The sequence below is a fragment of the Podarcis pityusensis genome (assembly GCF_964106645.2).
Source record: "Podarcis pityusensis genome assembly, chromosome: 14".
Lineage (NCBI taxonomy): Eukaryota > Metazoa > Chordata > Lepidosauria > Squamata > Lacertidae > Podarcis > Podarcis pityusensis.
This window is the reverse complement of record NC_138039.1, coordinates 28370227-28384699: the sequence shown is the minus strand read 5'-3', so window position 1 is coordinate 28384699 and position 14473 is coordinate 28370227. Positions and strand designations below refer to the sequence as shown.

Sequence of the window (14473 nt, the reverse complement as noted above, 5' to 3'; positions counted from 1 at the left end):
CTTCATTATATATTTTTAGATGCCGGGCAAAAGCATTCCTCTCCAACCGGGCCTTTGGCTGATTAAAATTCTACAACCTTTTAAATGTATGAGTGGGAAGGGTGGTGGTGGTTATTGCTTTGCTGTTTTATTCTAATTATTTGCTTTTTTATTTTGTATGTTCTGCTGTGAACCGCCCTGAGATCTAATGATGAAGGGCGGTATATTAATGTAACAAATAATAATAATAATAATAATAATAATAATAATAATAATAATGCTAGGGTTTTTTTAAGTCAACAAACAGAAGGGTGGTTAAACTACAGGAAAGATTAACCAATTTGCCCAAGTGGCCCTTGAAATTCCAAGTTGGGGCAGGGATCCATTTTCTGCTCAAGGGCCACATTCCCTCCCTTCTGGGGTCCACATGCCAGTTGTGGGTGGGGCTGGAAGAAAAGGGGACAGAGTGAAGTTTTGTTTGCCTTGGTACAGTAGGTCACATTCCTGTGGGATGTTTAAAGGCAGTCAAACCAACAATTCATGTTTTGCCAGATAGGTGCATTAAGGGGCTGAGGCTCACAGAGTTTTCCTGTGAGCTTCCTAGAGAGAACCCGATGAGAACACTCCCCTCGTTGCCCTGACAGGAAGTGATTGTCACTATATATGCTTCTCCCTGCCTGAGCACATCCTTTTTCTGCTCTTATGCACCATGCTAGCAGTGTGGAAGCATCTATGTGTCTGAGCTCCAGGCCCAAACTCCATTTTTAAGCCAGACTTAAGTACGTCTTTGTAACTGAATTAATGTTTTAAGCGTGTCTGAACACAGCTGCTGTATCTGTTACTCCTCAAGAAGCATTGTGAGTGAGTATATGTTATTTTTACCTTTTAATAATTCTGGTTGTTGGTTATTATTTTACAGGGGGGTGGGGAATACCAGGAAAATACAGTCAGTCTGTCTTAAAACATCCTGGATAAACTAAAAGGCTGAAACTAGCCTATCTTAGCTTCCCTTTTAAGCTCCAAAGGGATGCACTCTGCTGGACATCCAAACCTGAGGGAGGAAAGATAACATCTAATAAACATATCCTCTCCGAGCATCTAATCGCATCCCAACAATTCCAGCCCACATGCCAGAGGTTTTTAAACAAACACACAACACACCCTCTCTGTCCTCCAACCAGGCAAGCAATACTTGAGGTACAAAGCAGGGCTAGTGAGGGGACAGCCAGTGAAAAGTGGGTGTGTCTGGGAAGAGGGATGAGAGGCATGGAGAGTCATAAATGGCCCCTGGGGCTGAGGTTCCCCATCTGAAGCCTAGTGAGTTTATGGCCTGAGAAGAAATTTGAAGTGGGGCCTTTCCAGCTCGCATTTGTAGCCTTGATACCTTGCCCCAGGGCTATTGCCTCCCATACAATCCTTAAAAGGAGTGGTAGTTGGGCCAAATGGAATCCCCACTTCAATGCAGTGTGTGTGTGTGTGTGTGTGTGTGTGTGTGTGCTTGCATGTGTGAGGCGGAGGGTCCCTCCTCCTTTAACTGATTTTCCATCTGACATTTAGGATTATGTAAACTCCTGGGCTTCTCTGCATTCTACCATTCCCGGAGATCTTGTTCTGCTCACTCTATAAGCAGCTCTGGCACCATAAAGCGCTTAAAAGGGGAGGGGAAAATCTACACATTCCGGCTTCATCAATTTATGATCATTTCTCCTGGTTATTTAACGCTCCAAGAATGCAAAGCTGCTACTCCATTAAATTACAGTCAAGTCTGGTTTCCTTCAAGGAGGGTTTTGCCTGGCAGCCTCTCCTACGTTGGGCAGGTCCTACGGGAACGATGTGCTCATTACGCATGGATCTTAATGAAGCCGCCGCTTGCTCGGTTGCGCAGGAGAGCGGTTGTGTGACATTTTCCACACAATGCTCTCTCCAGCTGAGGAAACAGAGCACTGCCCTCGGAGTCAGCCTTGCCCCACATAAAGAGGCAGCGGGCACCACCACCACCCTGGCAGGGCCGCAAAGGGCTGGTGAGAGCACCCGTTGTCAAGAAGTCATGAGGAAAGTTGGTGCGCGATAATGGGTGCCAATACCTTGGGCCCTGTCTGCACCATAAACTTAAAGCACTATTACAGCACTTTGAACAGTCATGCCTTCCTAGGAAGTGTAGTTTAAGGGTTTAGAGTTGTTAAGACATTCCTGTTCCCTTTGCATAGCTACATTGCCCTACAACAGGAAATGACTGCTAAACCACTCTGGGAATTGTAGCTCTGTGAAGAACAACTCTCAACAAACTACACTTCCCAGTATGCTGCTCTCGCTTCTCAGCAGGCAGGTCACTGCTGCTTACTGGGAGGGAGAAGGGAGGGGCAATGTGGTGAGGAGGTTGGTGCAGTGCAAACTCAGCAGTGTAGCCAGCATGGTGCTCCTGTTGGCATGTTTGTACCACTCTGACCTCCCATGTGGTCTCATCCCTCACCATCTCAGGAAACAACAGCTACTCACCTGCCTGGAAGCTAGCATGATGCCTCTTCACCTCTTGGCTGGTCAGCTTCTGAGCAAATCCCTCCTCTGAAGTTGCTATTTGTGGGGGAATAAAAGGTGAACCCCTACAGACCCTGTTGTGTGGGTGAACAACAAAAGAAAACAGCTGTGTTCTTGGATTCAAAACATGAGGCTTTGTACAATCTCCTGCAGGGAGAGAGCCCCAGTAGCAGAGATTAAACTCACAAAAGTTAGACAGCAGTATAGTGTTAGGAATATAGGTTGTTAAACCTTTTTATCCCATTCTGAAGTGTTCACAGCGCTTCTCTCTCTACCCTCTTCTGCAGATAAGGAGTACAGTGGTACCTCGGGTTAAGTACTAAATTCGTTCCAGAGGTCCGTTCTTAACCTGAAACTGTTCTTAACCTGAAGCACAACTTTAGCTAATGGGGCCTACTGCTGCCATCGTGCCACTGGAGCACGATTTCTGTTCTCATCCTGAAGCAAAGTTCTTAACCCGAGGTAATAGTTCTGGGTTAGCTGAGTCTGTAACCTGAAGCGGATGTAACCTGAAGCAGATGTGGCCTGAGGTACCACTGTACAGTGGTGCCTTGGGTTACAGACGCTTCAGGTTACAGACGCCGCTAACCCAGAAATAGTACCTCGGGTTAAGAACTTTGCTTCAGGATGAGAACAGAAATCGCGCGGCGGCAGCAGGAGCCCCATTACCTAAAGTAGTACCTCAGGTTAACAACAGTTTCAGGTTAAGAATGGACCTCCAGAACGAATTAAGTTCTTAACCTAGGGTACCACTGTAATAGCAGAAAATACCCATTTTCAGATCATCGCCCTGTGATATTCTGTAGGGCAGGGGTTGAGGTAATCTTTGGCTCTCCAGAAGTTGGAAGACTACAGATTCCATCATCCCTTGCCATTGGCCATGCCTGCTGGGGCTCATGGGGGATGGAGTTCAGAACCTTTCTGGAAGGCCAGAGGTTCCCCATTCCTCCTGTAGGGTGTGGTGCCACAAGTCAAATTTGTTTATTACAGTTATATATACACACACCCTCATCCAGCCATGTATTTTGAGTGGTTTGCATAAGCAATAAAATGCAGATACAGCCTAGAATAAAAGCACGAACTCCCCTTCCTCCAGCCCAAAAAGCAGCATACAAAAGCAGCTCTGCACAGGAATCTCTTGCCTCCTTCCAAGCCACCAGGGGGAAACCTGGTGCAGATTCTATTGCCCTGCTTAGGGATAACTCCAAATCACCCTGCAATTGCAGGATGGCCAAAGGGGTTAGGGTGGGGCTTGCAGGGCATCCAGAAGATTCCTTTAAAAATGCACTGCAGCCATTGTGTGGCTGGGTGCAGCCCATCACACCGCAACATCTCACCTGGAGCAATGCCAAGCCCATGTTAATTCAGAGTCATTATTAACTCCTGGGTTGCACAAACCTTGGTGCAGACGTTAATGAGGGCTCAGAATCTGGCGCCACGGCTGGAAAGCAATCAACCCTCGGAGCTTCTTGCTGAGCCATTAGAGAAATTACAGTGGAGAAAGTCAAGTTTACTGGTTGCAAGATCAGCTGTGGCTTTGATCTGGCTGGCTCTTGACGTTATCAAGTGAGAAGACTTCGCTAATGATCTGTTGAGAGCCACAAAACACCTGCGGAAATAACCATAAAGAGGAAAGGTAGCATGTTGAGGACATGCAGAAGACAGGGGGTTCTCCCCCCGGCAGATAAGGCAAATGGGAAGTAAAGACTCGGGAAATGCCATCAGTCTTCTTGCTGACCCCTCAAAATCGACTGTATATTTTGAGAAACCGTTTGTTCGCTCTGCATTTGGATGTCTCTCAGGATTTCATCACCAAACTTGGCACAGCGATTCCTGAAATGGGAGGTGGCGGTTTTCATTGATGTTGGGATGCTGGCTGCCATTTTGAATCAAGATGGTGCTCTGAAACTTGACTTTAGCATGATGTTGTCCAATTTTTGGTGTGATGGATCCAAACTGTTCCAGTTTCAAACTTGGCACAAGAGTTTCCAAGGTGCGGACAGCGGTGTTCATTGACATTGGGATTCCAGCTGCCATTTTGAACCAAGAAGGCAAACCGAAATGTGACTTTGGCATGACTTCACCCAGTTTGTTGTGATAATTACAAATAAGTCTTTCTGAGGTAGAGAAAACAATTTCTGCCAACACTTGGATGTTGTTGAATGCACTGAGTCCTCCATTTGTGTCTGTGAACAAAGCCCCAAAACTCACACTAGCCATATACTTTATTTTTCAGTGTAAAAGACTATATTTTTTCCTAAATTTTTGAAGTTTAAAATAAGGGGTTGTCTTATACATGGATAGTGCATAGTGCATTTTCTTAATTTTGGATTAAAAAAAAATAGGGGGCATCTTATACATGAGGGTGTCTTATACATGGAAAAATACGGTAGCTATCACTGTCAAGCATTTTTACAATGTATTGCTCTTTATCATTCTTTAATGACAGTATCCAGGATGCTTTAGGGGAAGCCATGAAAATGACACTGAATTAAAACTGAAATCAGTTTGTAGCTTAGATTTAAGCTTAAATGCCTAGTCATCATGTATAATCCATCCAGCTCATCCCCAGCAGAAGTAACATGCTATTATAAGCAGGGACTTCTTTTTCTTAACACTCTTAAGGTTTACACCTGATCAGTGAGAGACCTACCATTGGGCGGGGCGGGATCAACCAGGGCAGGAAGTCAAAGTTGGAAAAATGCAAATCAGACATAAAAAGAAAACACAATTAATCATACACGGGTGATAAGTCCTGGAGGAGAGGGGGAAGGCTGCCAAGAGGGATGGTGGATCCTTCACCAACCTCTGATTGTTCAAGACTAGGCACCCTCCTAAAAACCACAGCCAAGCACAATTTAAAGGGCTTTGCGTTGTAAGAATCTGGAGGGTGGCCAGCTGGCACCTTCCACTCAACAGATCCAGTGTGTGTGTCTGTGTCTCTCTGTGTGTAACACTTTCATGGGTATATCTGCATAGCACTACTTAAGAAGAGAAGAAGAAGAGTTTGGATTTGATATCCCGCTTTATCACTACCCAAAGGAGTCTCAAAGCGGCTAACATTCTCCTTTCCCTTCCTCCCCCACAACAAACACTACGTGAGGTGAGTGGGGCTGAGAGACTTCAAAGAAGTGTGACTAGCCCAAGGTCACTCAGCACCTGCATGTGGAGGAGCAGGGAAGTGAACCAGCTTCACCAGATTACAAGTCCACCACTCTTAACCACACTGGCTCACAGGCTTTAATAGCCACCCCTGGGCATCCTGGGAGTCGTAGTTCTCCAAAGCTGAGGGAAGTCAGGGATCATCGGCAGATAAATTCTCGATACCTTTGCCAAATGACAGTTCCCATGATCCTTTGGGAGAATGCACAACAGTTAAGCTTATATAAAAACTGTACAAGACTTGGCAGGGGGTTGGACTCGATGGCCCTTGTGGTCTCTTCCAACTCTATGATTCTATGATTCTATGATTGTAATGTGAGCCGCCTCCTGCGGCTTCCTTATTACACACACACACTTTGCCATGCCTTTCTGCCACTCACGACCTTTCTCACACACCAATAAATTGTTGTGTGCACATGACCAACTTGTCATGGACTAGTGCAGGGATACCCAATCTGTTCCCCATCACATGTTGCTGTACCGCAATCCCTGTTGTACCTGACCGCTGGGCCATGCTGGCTGAAGCTGGATTTGTACATATTGACCTGCCCTTTATACCCTTGCCTCTTCCTTTCTTCCCTTTGCCTTCCTTTCTGCTGAGATTTTGATTGTAAGGTCCCTGGGGCAGGGAATCTGTGTCCTTCCCTTATCATTCTGTCATGCATGCTGATTGCGCAAGGGAAATAATAAACAATCCCTGAGTGTCAGTGCTTTAGCGCAGCTCCCACTCATTTGACTGTGGCCAGGGATTCCCGTCCCCCTTTAAGGTCCTGAAAGCTCCCACTTTCCCTACTTATGCAGATCACATTAGAATGTAATTGTGCCTCTTCCTTATCTCCTTATACTTTAGATATATCTTCCTTTTTGAAATGGCATTATGAACACAAAAGGTCCACGGAATCTTTCCAGCTGTTTTTTTTTTGTCTTTCCCCCCCACATTCCTGTAAAGAAGCAGGCTGAAACGCCTCTTTTAAGTGAAAATGTTTTGCAATTTTCCAGTGATCTTGCCAGTAAGAGAATCGTTGCCCGTATATCATGGGAAATGGCAGCTTTCTCACAGAGATGTGGTGTTGACTTGGCAGGTTGTTTGGCAAGGAAGAGAAGGTCCTTTGGGTCATCCAGAGCATCGTCAGAGTGTCTTGGCTTTCGATGGCCAAAGCCGCCTTCACCCTGACTTGTAGATGAACTTGGCCTTAAGAAGAACAAGGGAAGCAATGTTTCCATGGCATGGTGCGTTTGTTCAAGAGAACACCAGAATGCCATTTGTAAGGAACAAATACCAAACCTGGGTGGTCCAGTACCCAATATTTAGTGGCCCAAGGATACGGGGGTGGCGGGCAGACACCTATTACGTACTATTTCTGCAGCAGGGTCCCAGCAGGGTCTCTTGTCATCCAGCATCCTAGAGTCACTCAATCAGCAGAAGACTAAGAAGAAGTCTTCTTGCCCTTTGTGCTGATTGGAGCCAATCAGAGTGAAAAGAGGGGATTCAGCCTTGGAGGATTGGCTCCCAGGGTCATTCTGGAGAAGGCAAGCAGGAAGAACACCAAGGAGGATTTGTTCCATATACAGTGGTACATCGGGTTAAGAACTTAATTTGTTCTGGAGGTTTATTCTTAACCTGAAACTGTTCTTAACCTGAAGCACCACTTTAGCTAATGCGGCCTCCTGCTGCCGCCGCGCCACTGCCGTGCAATTTCTGTTCTCATTCTGAAGCAAAGTTCTTCTTTTTTTTAAATGATATTTATTAAGCATTTTAAAGTTACAAAAAAAACAAAGAAACAAAGAAGAAGAAAAACAAGGGAAAAGCAAACAGCAGTCAAACCATACAAATCAATAAAAATAAAAATAAAAACAAAGACAAAACACATCAAAATCCAAAAAACAAAAGTAAACCACAAACAATTAAAAACAGATCCAATATTCCCAAATCCTTAACTGTCATTGCCTTATTTCATCGACCTCCTCAAACCTCCCTTTTTTGTATTCCAGTTGTTAATTATAACAGCAAATCCTTCCCATTTTTCATAATATTCTGTCATTAAATTACCTTAATCTATTTTAACCTTATCTTACTATAAAAGACCCTAAAACTTAAAACTTAAATCTTATTTATACCAATTTCTCATAACCACAACATATTCTTGCATAGTTCTTTTTAACATTTCTGCTAAAGCCAAATAGTTTCGTTCCAACATTTTTCTAATACTCATTAATTTTACAAAACAATCCTAAATAGATTTTTTTTTTAAAACTTTCTTCCAATCTTCCTCCAACGTCTCTTCCTCCTGGTCCCGGGTTTTGTCAGTCCTTTCTGTCTCATCCATTTAGCTCATTAACCTGGTAATCTTATGTCCGAGGCCCTTAAGTCTCTTCCATGTCCCTTCCGCAGATCTTCTTCATATTTATACCTGTACTTTACTTTGTCTCCTGGTCCTTTCACTCGTGGAAACTCCAACTTGACAGTATTTTTGTCCCTTCTAGACAGATCAGCCCCTTTTCCATAATCCACACTGAACTCCATGTGGTATTTAAAAGCATGTTTCAAAGTCCCTCCAAAGTTGAGGACCCCCACAACCCCAAACTCCTCACGGCCCATTGCCAGACTTGGAAAGTCAAAACATCCCTGCATAGGGGGGTCTATCCAGCCCCCCATCTCCAAGCCCAACAAAACTCTCTCTCTCCAAATGTGGCTTTTTCCAAGTTCATTTGTCAAATCCAACAACTCATGTTCCTGCTGGGCCACAGCTCCCTCCATCTCTGCCTCCCGAGGTCCAACAACAACCTCCTCCCTCATCTGATCTGTCAGAGCACACTCCTGAGTTGATTCCTGGGTGGGTTCTATATAGAGACCCACTACCTGTCCAAAATTTCTAATCGCAACAGTCATCAAATCCGTCTTCTCATGTAACTGTTCCAATAAAGCACTTGTCTTACAGAAAGCACGCACCAGAGTCTCTGAATACATTGTTATGCGAGGTCAGAAGTCTGTTCCCACGATCTTAATCTGTTTGCAGCTGCGAAGCTCCCCAGTTCAAGTTTAATAACAGTTTCACAAGCTCCCTCTAGGGGAAGAACTTCTATTTGTATCAATCTCTTTTCTTTTTTTTTTTTTTAACAGCAGATCTAACAACAAAGTTTCCTTTTTCAGATATTTTGTCAGTATTTGTTCCTTTAAAATGCGAAAGAGAACAATGGAATCACTATGTTTCTCTTCTTTTAACTATCTGTCAAAAACATTTGTCTATAGTCAATGAACTTCCTAAAAACGTCTGTCCTGACATCCCGCTCCCAGGTTCAAGACGGTAGAAAATTACTTTTCTTTACACTCTCTCCTGCAAGTTTAAATCATCCGGAAAAAATCCCCCCTCTTCTCCTGCTTCCGAAGGGGGTTCAGTAGTTTTAGATGATGAAAGTTGATCCTTTACAAACGATTTTCTGAACTCTAGTTTGCCATGTCTTTGCTTTAATCTATCTACAAGAAACGGAAGGCTGACTTCCTGTTTAGACCTTCCCGCTTCAGTGCCAAATTAAGAAGAATTTCTAATCCAATTTTCCCTTCTACTCACAGATCGTTGTTTAAAGTCCAATTGTCCAAATTTGATCTGCTCACGGGTAGTTGTTTTTGTAACCGAATTGTCCCAGGAAAAAGGTAGCGCTCTCCGGCAATGGCTGTGCGGCTTCACTCCACGGAAGAAGCAGTTGACTCTCAGCACCGCGCCACTAACCCCTCTTTGCTCCGGAGCCTGTAGTTGGGTTCCTTTACGGATTGGGGGGGCGCAAAAGGTTCCCGCCGAGTCCCATGGTCACAGGCTTCCTCCGCCTGTGATTTTTTGAAGGGTCCCCGCTTCGCCGTAGCGGAACAGACCCATTTTCCATGGAGCCAGTCCCTCTGTATCAGAGGGAGTCCGCCATTACCGATGGCGCCACCCCGGAAGTTCTGAAGCAAAGTTCTTAACCCAAGGTACTATTTCTGGGTTAGTGGAGTCTGTAACCTGAAGCGTCTGTAACCTAAAGCATCTGTAACCCGAGGTACCACTGTACTCCAAAGTGTGTGGTCCAAGCCCACTTCAAGGACAATGAACATTAAGAAGGGAGACTAGCAGAGAGGTGGGTGTGGGTTTGAAGTTGTCATCAGTGATGGAAAGGTCAGAGAATTCCCTGTGGAAACGGAAATGGGAGCAGCAATTGCCAATGCTCGCTTATTCATCCCATGTCTGGATGAAAATCAATGCAATGGATACAATAGGCATTCGCTGTTGTTGTTTTCAGTTTGCAAACGATATGTAATTGATTACGTTTTGTCCCCATTTGGGCTGCATTTCCTGTGCAATGAAATGAAATGGGGAGGAATAGCGTAATGGCAATGTAATTTATGTAACCGATGAACATAAATTATGCAAACAATGTAATTTTGCTACAGTGAACAGCGAGACAGATGACATAGTTTTTGGTGGGAGATGAACTGCAGCAGAACAGGAACAGTGCTGCATACAATTAACAGTGGCCACTTGGGCAGCAGATACATCATCTGGTTAAAGTCTGCCTCCACACCTTGCTGACATATTTTTGGTATTTCTATCTCAATGATAGTCCTTATTTGTATTATTTATTTATGTTGCTTTCAGATATATAGCTATATATCTATATTTGCACATACATTAGCATATGAAAATGTTATACAGACCTGTACCTGGCGATGTGCTTCCTCTTTTCTGGTGCTCTGTAAGTGGGACATAGAAAGCTGCCTTATTCTTAGCTAGGCCGTATTCTTAGCTGGGATGCGGGTGGCGCTGTGGGTTAAACCACAGAGCCTAGGACTTGCCGATCAGAAGGTTGGCGGTTCGAATCCCCGCAATGGGGTGAGCTCCCGTTGTTTGGTCCCTGCTCCTGCCAACCTAACAGTTCGAAAGCACGTCAAAGTGCAAGTAGATAAATAGGTATCGCTCCGGCGGGAAGGTAAACGGCGTTTCCGTGCGCTGCTCTGGTTCGCCAGAAGCAGCTTAGTCATGCTGGCCACATGACCCGGAAGCTGCACGCCGGCTCCCTCGGCCAATAAAGCGAGATGAGCGCTGCAACCCCAGAGTCGGTCACGACTGGACCTAATGGTCAGGGGTCCCTTTACCTTTATTCTTAGCTAGTCAGTACTGTCCACACTGACTGGCAGTAGCTCTCCTGGGTGTCAGACTAGGGTCTCTCCCAACTTTACCTGGAGATGCTGGGGATTGGACCTGGGACCTTCTGCCTGAAAAGAAGGTGCTCTACCACTATCAAAGAAGGATGTGTACAGGGAGGGCTCTTCCATTAGTTTATTCAACATAGTCTTGATGCAATAAACTGGTGGGTTTATACTGCTTTATTCATTGTCCTGTGATGCTGCCCCACTTCTGTCACGTTACTGCTGTCCGGACAAAACTAAACCAGAACATGTACGGTACAAAAAGTTACATGATTTCATCAGGAAGTTAGGTGACCACCCCAGAACTTTTGCAAGGGCAAACAGTGTTGAAAGGGGGGTCTTGTTTGACTGCCTCAAGAGCACCGTGAGCAGAAATCAACATGAATGGGCCGTAAAGAGGATGTCTGGAGGGGCCCTGGATCTTCTGTCAGCTCATGGAATGGGGAAAGGCAGGCTGGCCATCTCACCTGCATCCCATTTGCAGTGTCGGATCCATAAACCGGGGTTTCGAAGGAGAAAAGTCAAAATAACCTTTCTTCTACAAGCACTCCACAGTGCCCAATTATAATGAGCCCAGAGGCCAAACTCCTAAAGAAAATATATGTAAATCTGAAGCGCTGAGGCCGTCTGCTGTGTTATGCCCCCATGCCAATAAATTGGTTTATTTGTGTTTTGCTGTGAGCCTCTTAAATCAACAGAGTTCAGAAGCAGAAGATGCATTTGTCTCCCATGAAAACATTCTCCCACACCCTCTGTAATTAAAAGTAATCTTAAATTTCATCGTACACCCTGAGAAACGGGCTCTCTTGCAGCAAGGAGAGCAGGGCTGTGTGGGCAGGAGGAATGTGACTTGAAAGCGTTACGAGTTTACCCTATAAATCATTTTCTCTGCTCTCCCTGTCAGCTGTAGTGGTGCATTTTATGCATTTTTCCTGACGCAGCTAACTGGGGAATTGTTACTCCTTCCTCCCCTCCGTGAAGGACCGAGAGTGCATGTTCTCCTGGAAGGAAAATAACATATCGGATGGAGTTTGTTTTATTAATACTGTAATACGATTACTCCTTTCGGGGTCAGAGTTGAGCGCCATTCTTCTAATGGAACAAGAGTGTTCTTTCTTGAGCGATTTATTAGCGTAGATGTAATTTATTGGCTCTGGAGTGGGTCACGGCAACACAGAACCTTGCTTATTCTCTCGAAAGTATTGTTTATGCAACAGGGCTCCCTCCACTGGAGGGCCGTCCTTGTGGTTTCGGTATCTTAGCCTAAATAAAATGGTACGATGGCCAGCCAACCTAGAAATCTGGGTGGCATGACTGTGGAGGAACAGGGCAAAATTCTGTATGTGGATGGCTTTCTTAGATGTCACATGGAGGGCAGTAGGTAGGTGTTGAAAGTATGTGCTTTGTTTTGCCAACTGGCTCCGCTTACATCTGGGGCAGAAAACCATTTTTCAGTCTGATGGCCACATTTCCCTCTGGGCAACCTCCCAGGGGCTGCATGGTGCCAGTGGTGGGAGGGGCCAGAGATAAAGGTGGGTGGAGCAAGAAATGCAAATTTAACCTTTGGACAGTAGGGAAGTTTCTACGCAAGCACACCTCTCTCTATCTTCCACCTTGGCAGAGCTGGGGGACTATTTTCCACCTGAAGGTCATGTTCTCTTCTGGGCAACCTCCCAAGGGCCATATGCCAGTGATGGGTGTGGCCAAAGGCAAAGTGGGTGGATCAACAAATTGTACCTTTGTACTGTAGGCTAGTTTCTACACACATTCACACACTGGTCTCTAGCCTCCATCCAGACAAGCAAGAGGCACTCTCAGTGTGCAAAGGCACAGTCCAACCTGGCAAAAACACCCAAGGAGGGTGTGAAACAGAGACAGGGATGGCTGTGAAGAGAGTAGGTGTGGCCTTTCTGTAGTAGTGGTGAAGGCTGTAGATTGTTCATATCTTGCAGTGGTGGGCTGACAGCTGGCTCCTGAGTCTTCACCCCAAAAGTCTTTTTGCTATGACCCTTGAATTTAACTTCCCATGCATTGGACTTAACCTATCTGGGGCTCCTCCACAGCTCCTAGATACCCCAGCCAGCACCCCAGACGGCAGCTGTGATTCCTGAAGCCAGGGCTTTTTTTCAAGTGGAACTCAGTTCTCCAATCTGTTAAGGTCATATTGAATCCCAATTCAGTGGCACTGGCCACCCCTCCCAGTTTGGTGTCATCTGCAGATTAAATAAGCATCCCCTCAGTACCTTCATCCAAGTCATTTACAGTACAGTCGTACCTTGGTTTTGGAACAGCTTGGTTCCCAAATGTTTTGGCTCCCGAACGCCGCAAACCCAGAAGTGACTGTTCCGGTTTGCAAACTATTTTTGGAAGCCAAACGTCCGACGGAGCTTCCTGCAGCCAATCAGAAGCCGCACTTTGGTTTCCGAATGTTTTGGAAGTCGAACGGACTTCCGAAATGGATTCCGTTCGACTTCCAAGGTACAACTGTATAAAGATGTTGAACAACAACGGGCCCAGAACAGAACCCTGAAAACAAATAACTGATAAAACTAAATAATTGTTCCACATGCCACAGAGAGTGCTCCTTTTTTTATACTGGCCTTTGATGTGTCTGCTCCAGCTAGTTGGACTCAGACTTCTCTAAAGGAGGTGCAAGGTTGCCACTGGAATCCCATCCCTCTTTCACTACAGAAGACCAACGTCCGATCTGCCTGTCAACACTGCCTTTATTATTCTGGGGCACCGTGGCTCAAAAATGCGCTTTGTTGTATCCATATGCAGTGTTCAGCTGTACAATTGCCTGCTGCCGTCAGGCTTCTCCTTCCTCACATTTATCTGGCTGATAAGAAACCATTGGCTCCCAAGATGCCTTGAACTCCATACAGCTCATGTGATTTCATTTCATTTTCAGACTGTGGTCTTTTGGAGAGAACTCCTTTTCCCACTTTACGTGTTTGGGTTTTAAGCCTAGAATATCCAGGATGGATGTGTAAGCCATCTTTGCAAGGCGTCAGTCCTAAGATAGACTTATATCAGCAGCATTCCCTGCTTTAAGGCAGCATCAGTGGTCACCAATTCTTTGGGGCCACACAAACTTCATTTTTTCTTTATTTCTTTTTATAATTTTTATTTTTCTTGTAAAGTAACTACATTGAAACAAAGCAATACATAAAAAATAATAACAGATAATGCATAGAAATGAATAAAAGATGAAGAAAGAAAGAAAAAAGTAATGAAGGTGAAGGGAGAAAGTAGAAAAGAAATAAAAAATAGAGAAATGAATAAAGAAAAAATACTTCAAAAACCCTTAACACCTTTTTTTACATAAATAATAAATAATAGACTTCCACCAATCTCACAGCACTTCCTTTTGTACTTAATATGCCTATCTGTATTTCGTTATTATTCTTATCTTAATATGTGTGTGTGTGTGTGTGTGTGTGTGCGTGCGTGCGTGTGCGTGCGTGTGTGTACACATTTTCCTTTCCATTCATGAGATCATTCTAAACACAGCCAGTTTTTTACCCTTGAATCTTGTCTTTCAAAATACTCATTCAGACAGTCCCATTCCTCCTTATCTATATTTTTTGGTTTATGTCTTATAATGTCTGTCAGCTC

General features: G+C 44.7%; 1 long non-coding RNA gene across 1 annotated transcript; it reads left to right on the top strand.

The window, feature by feature from the left end:
• Positions 1 to 325: 325 nt before the first annotated feature.
• Positions 326 to 10894, top strand: LOC308463682. The gene is made up of 3 exons (XR_013979683.1): positions 326 to 840; positions 10100 to 10439; positions 10818 to 10894. It is a non-coding gene; the product is annotated as an uncharacterized lncRNA (long non-coding RNA).
• The last annotated feature ends 3579 nt before the right edge of the window (positions 10895 to 14473 follow it).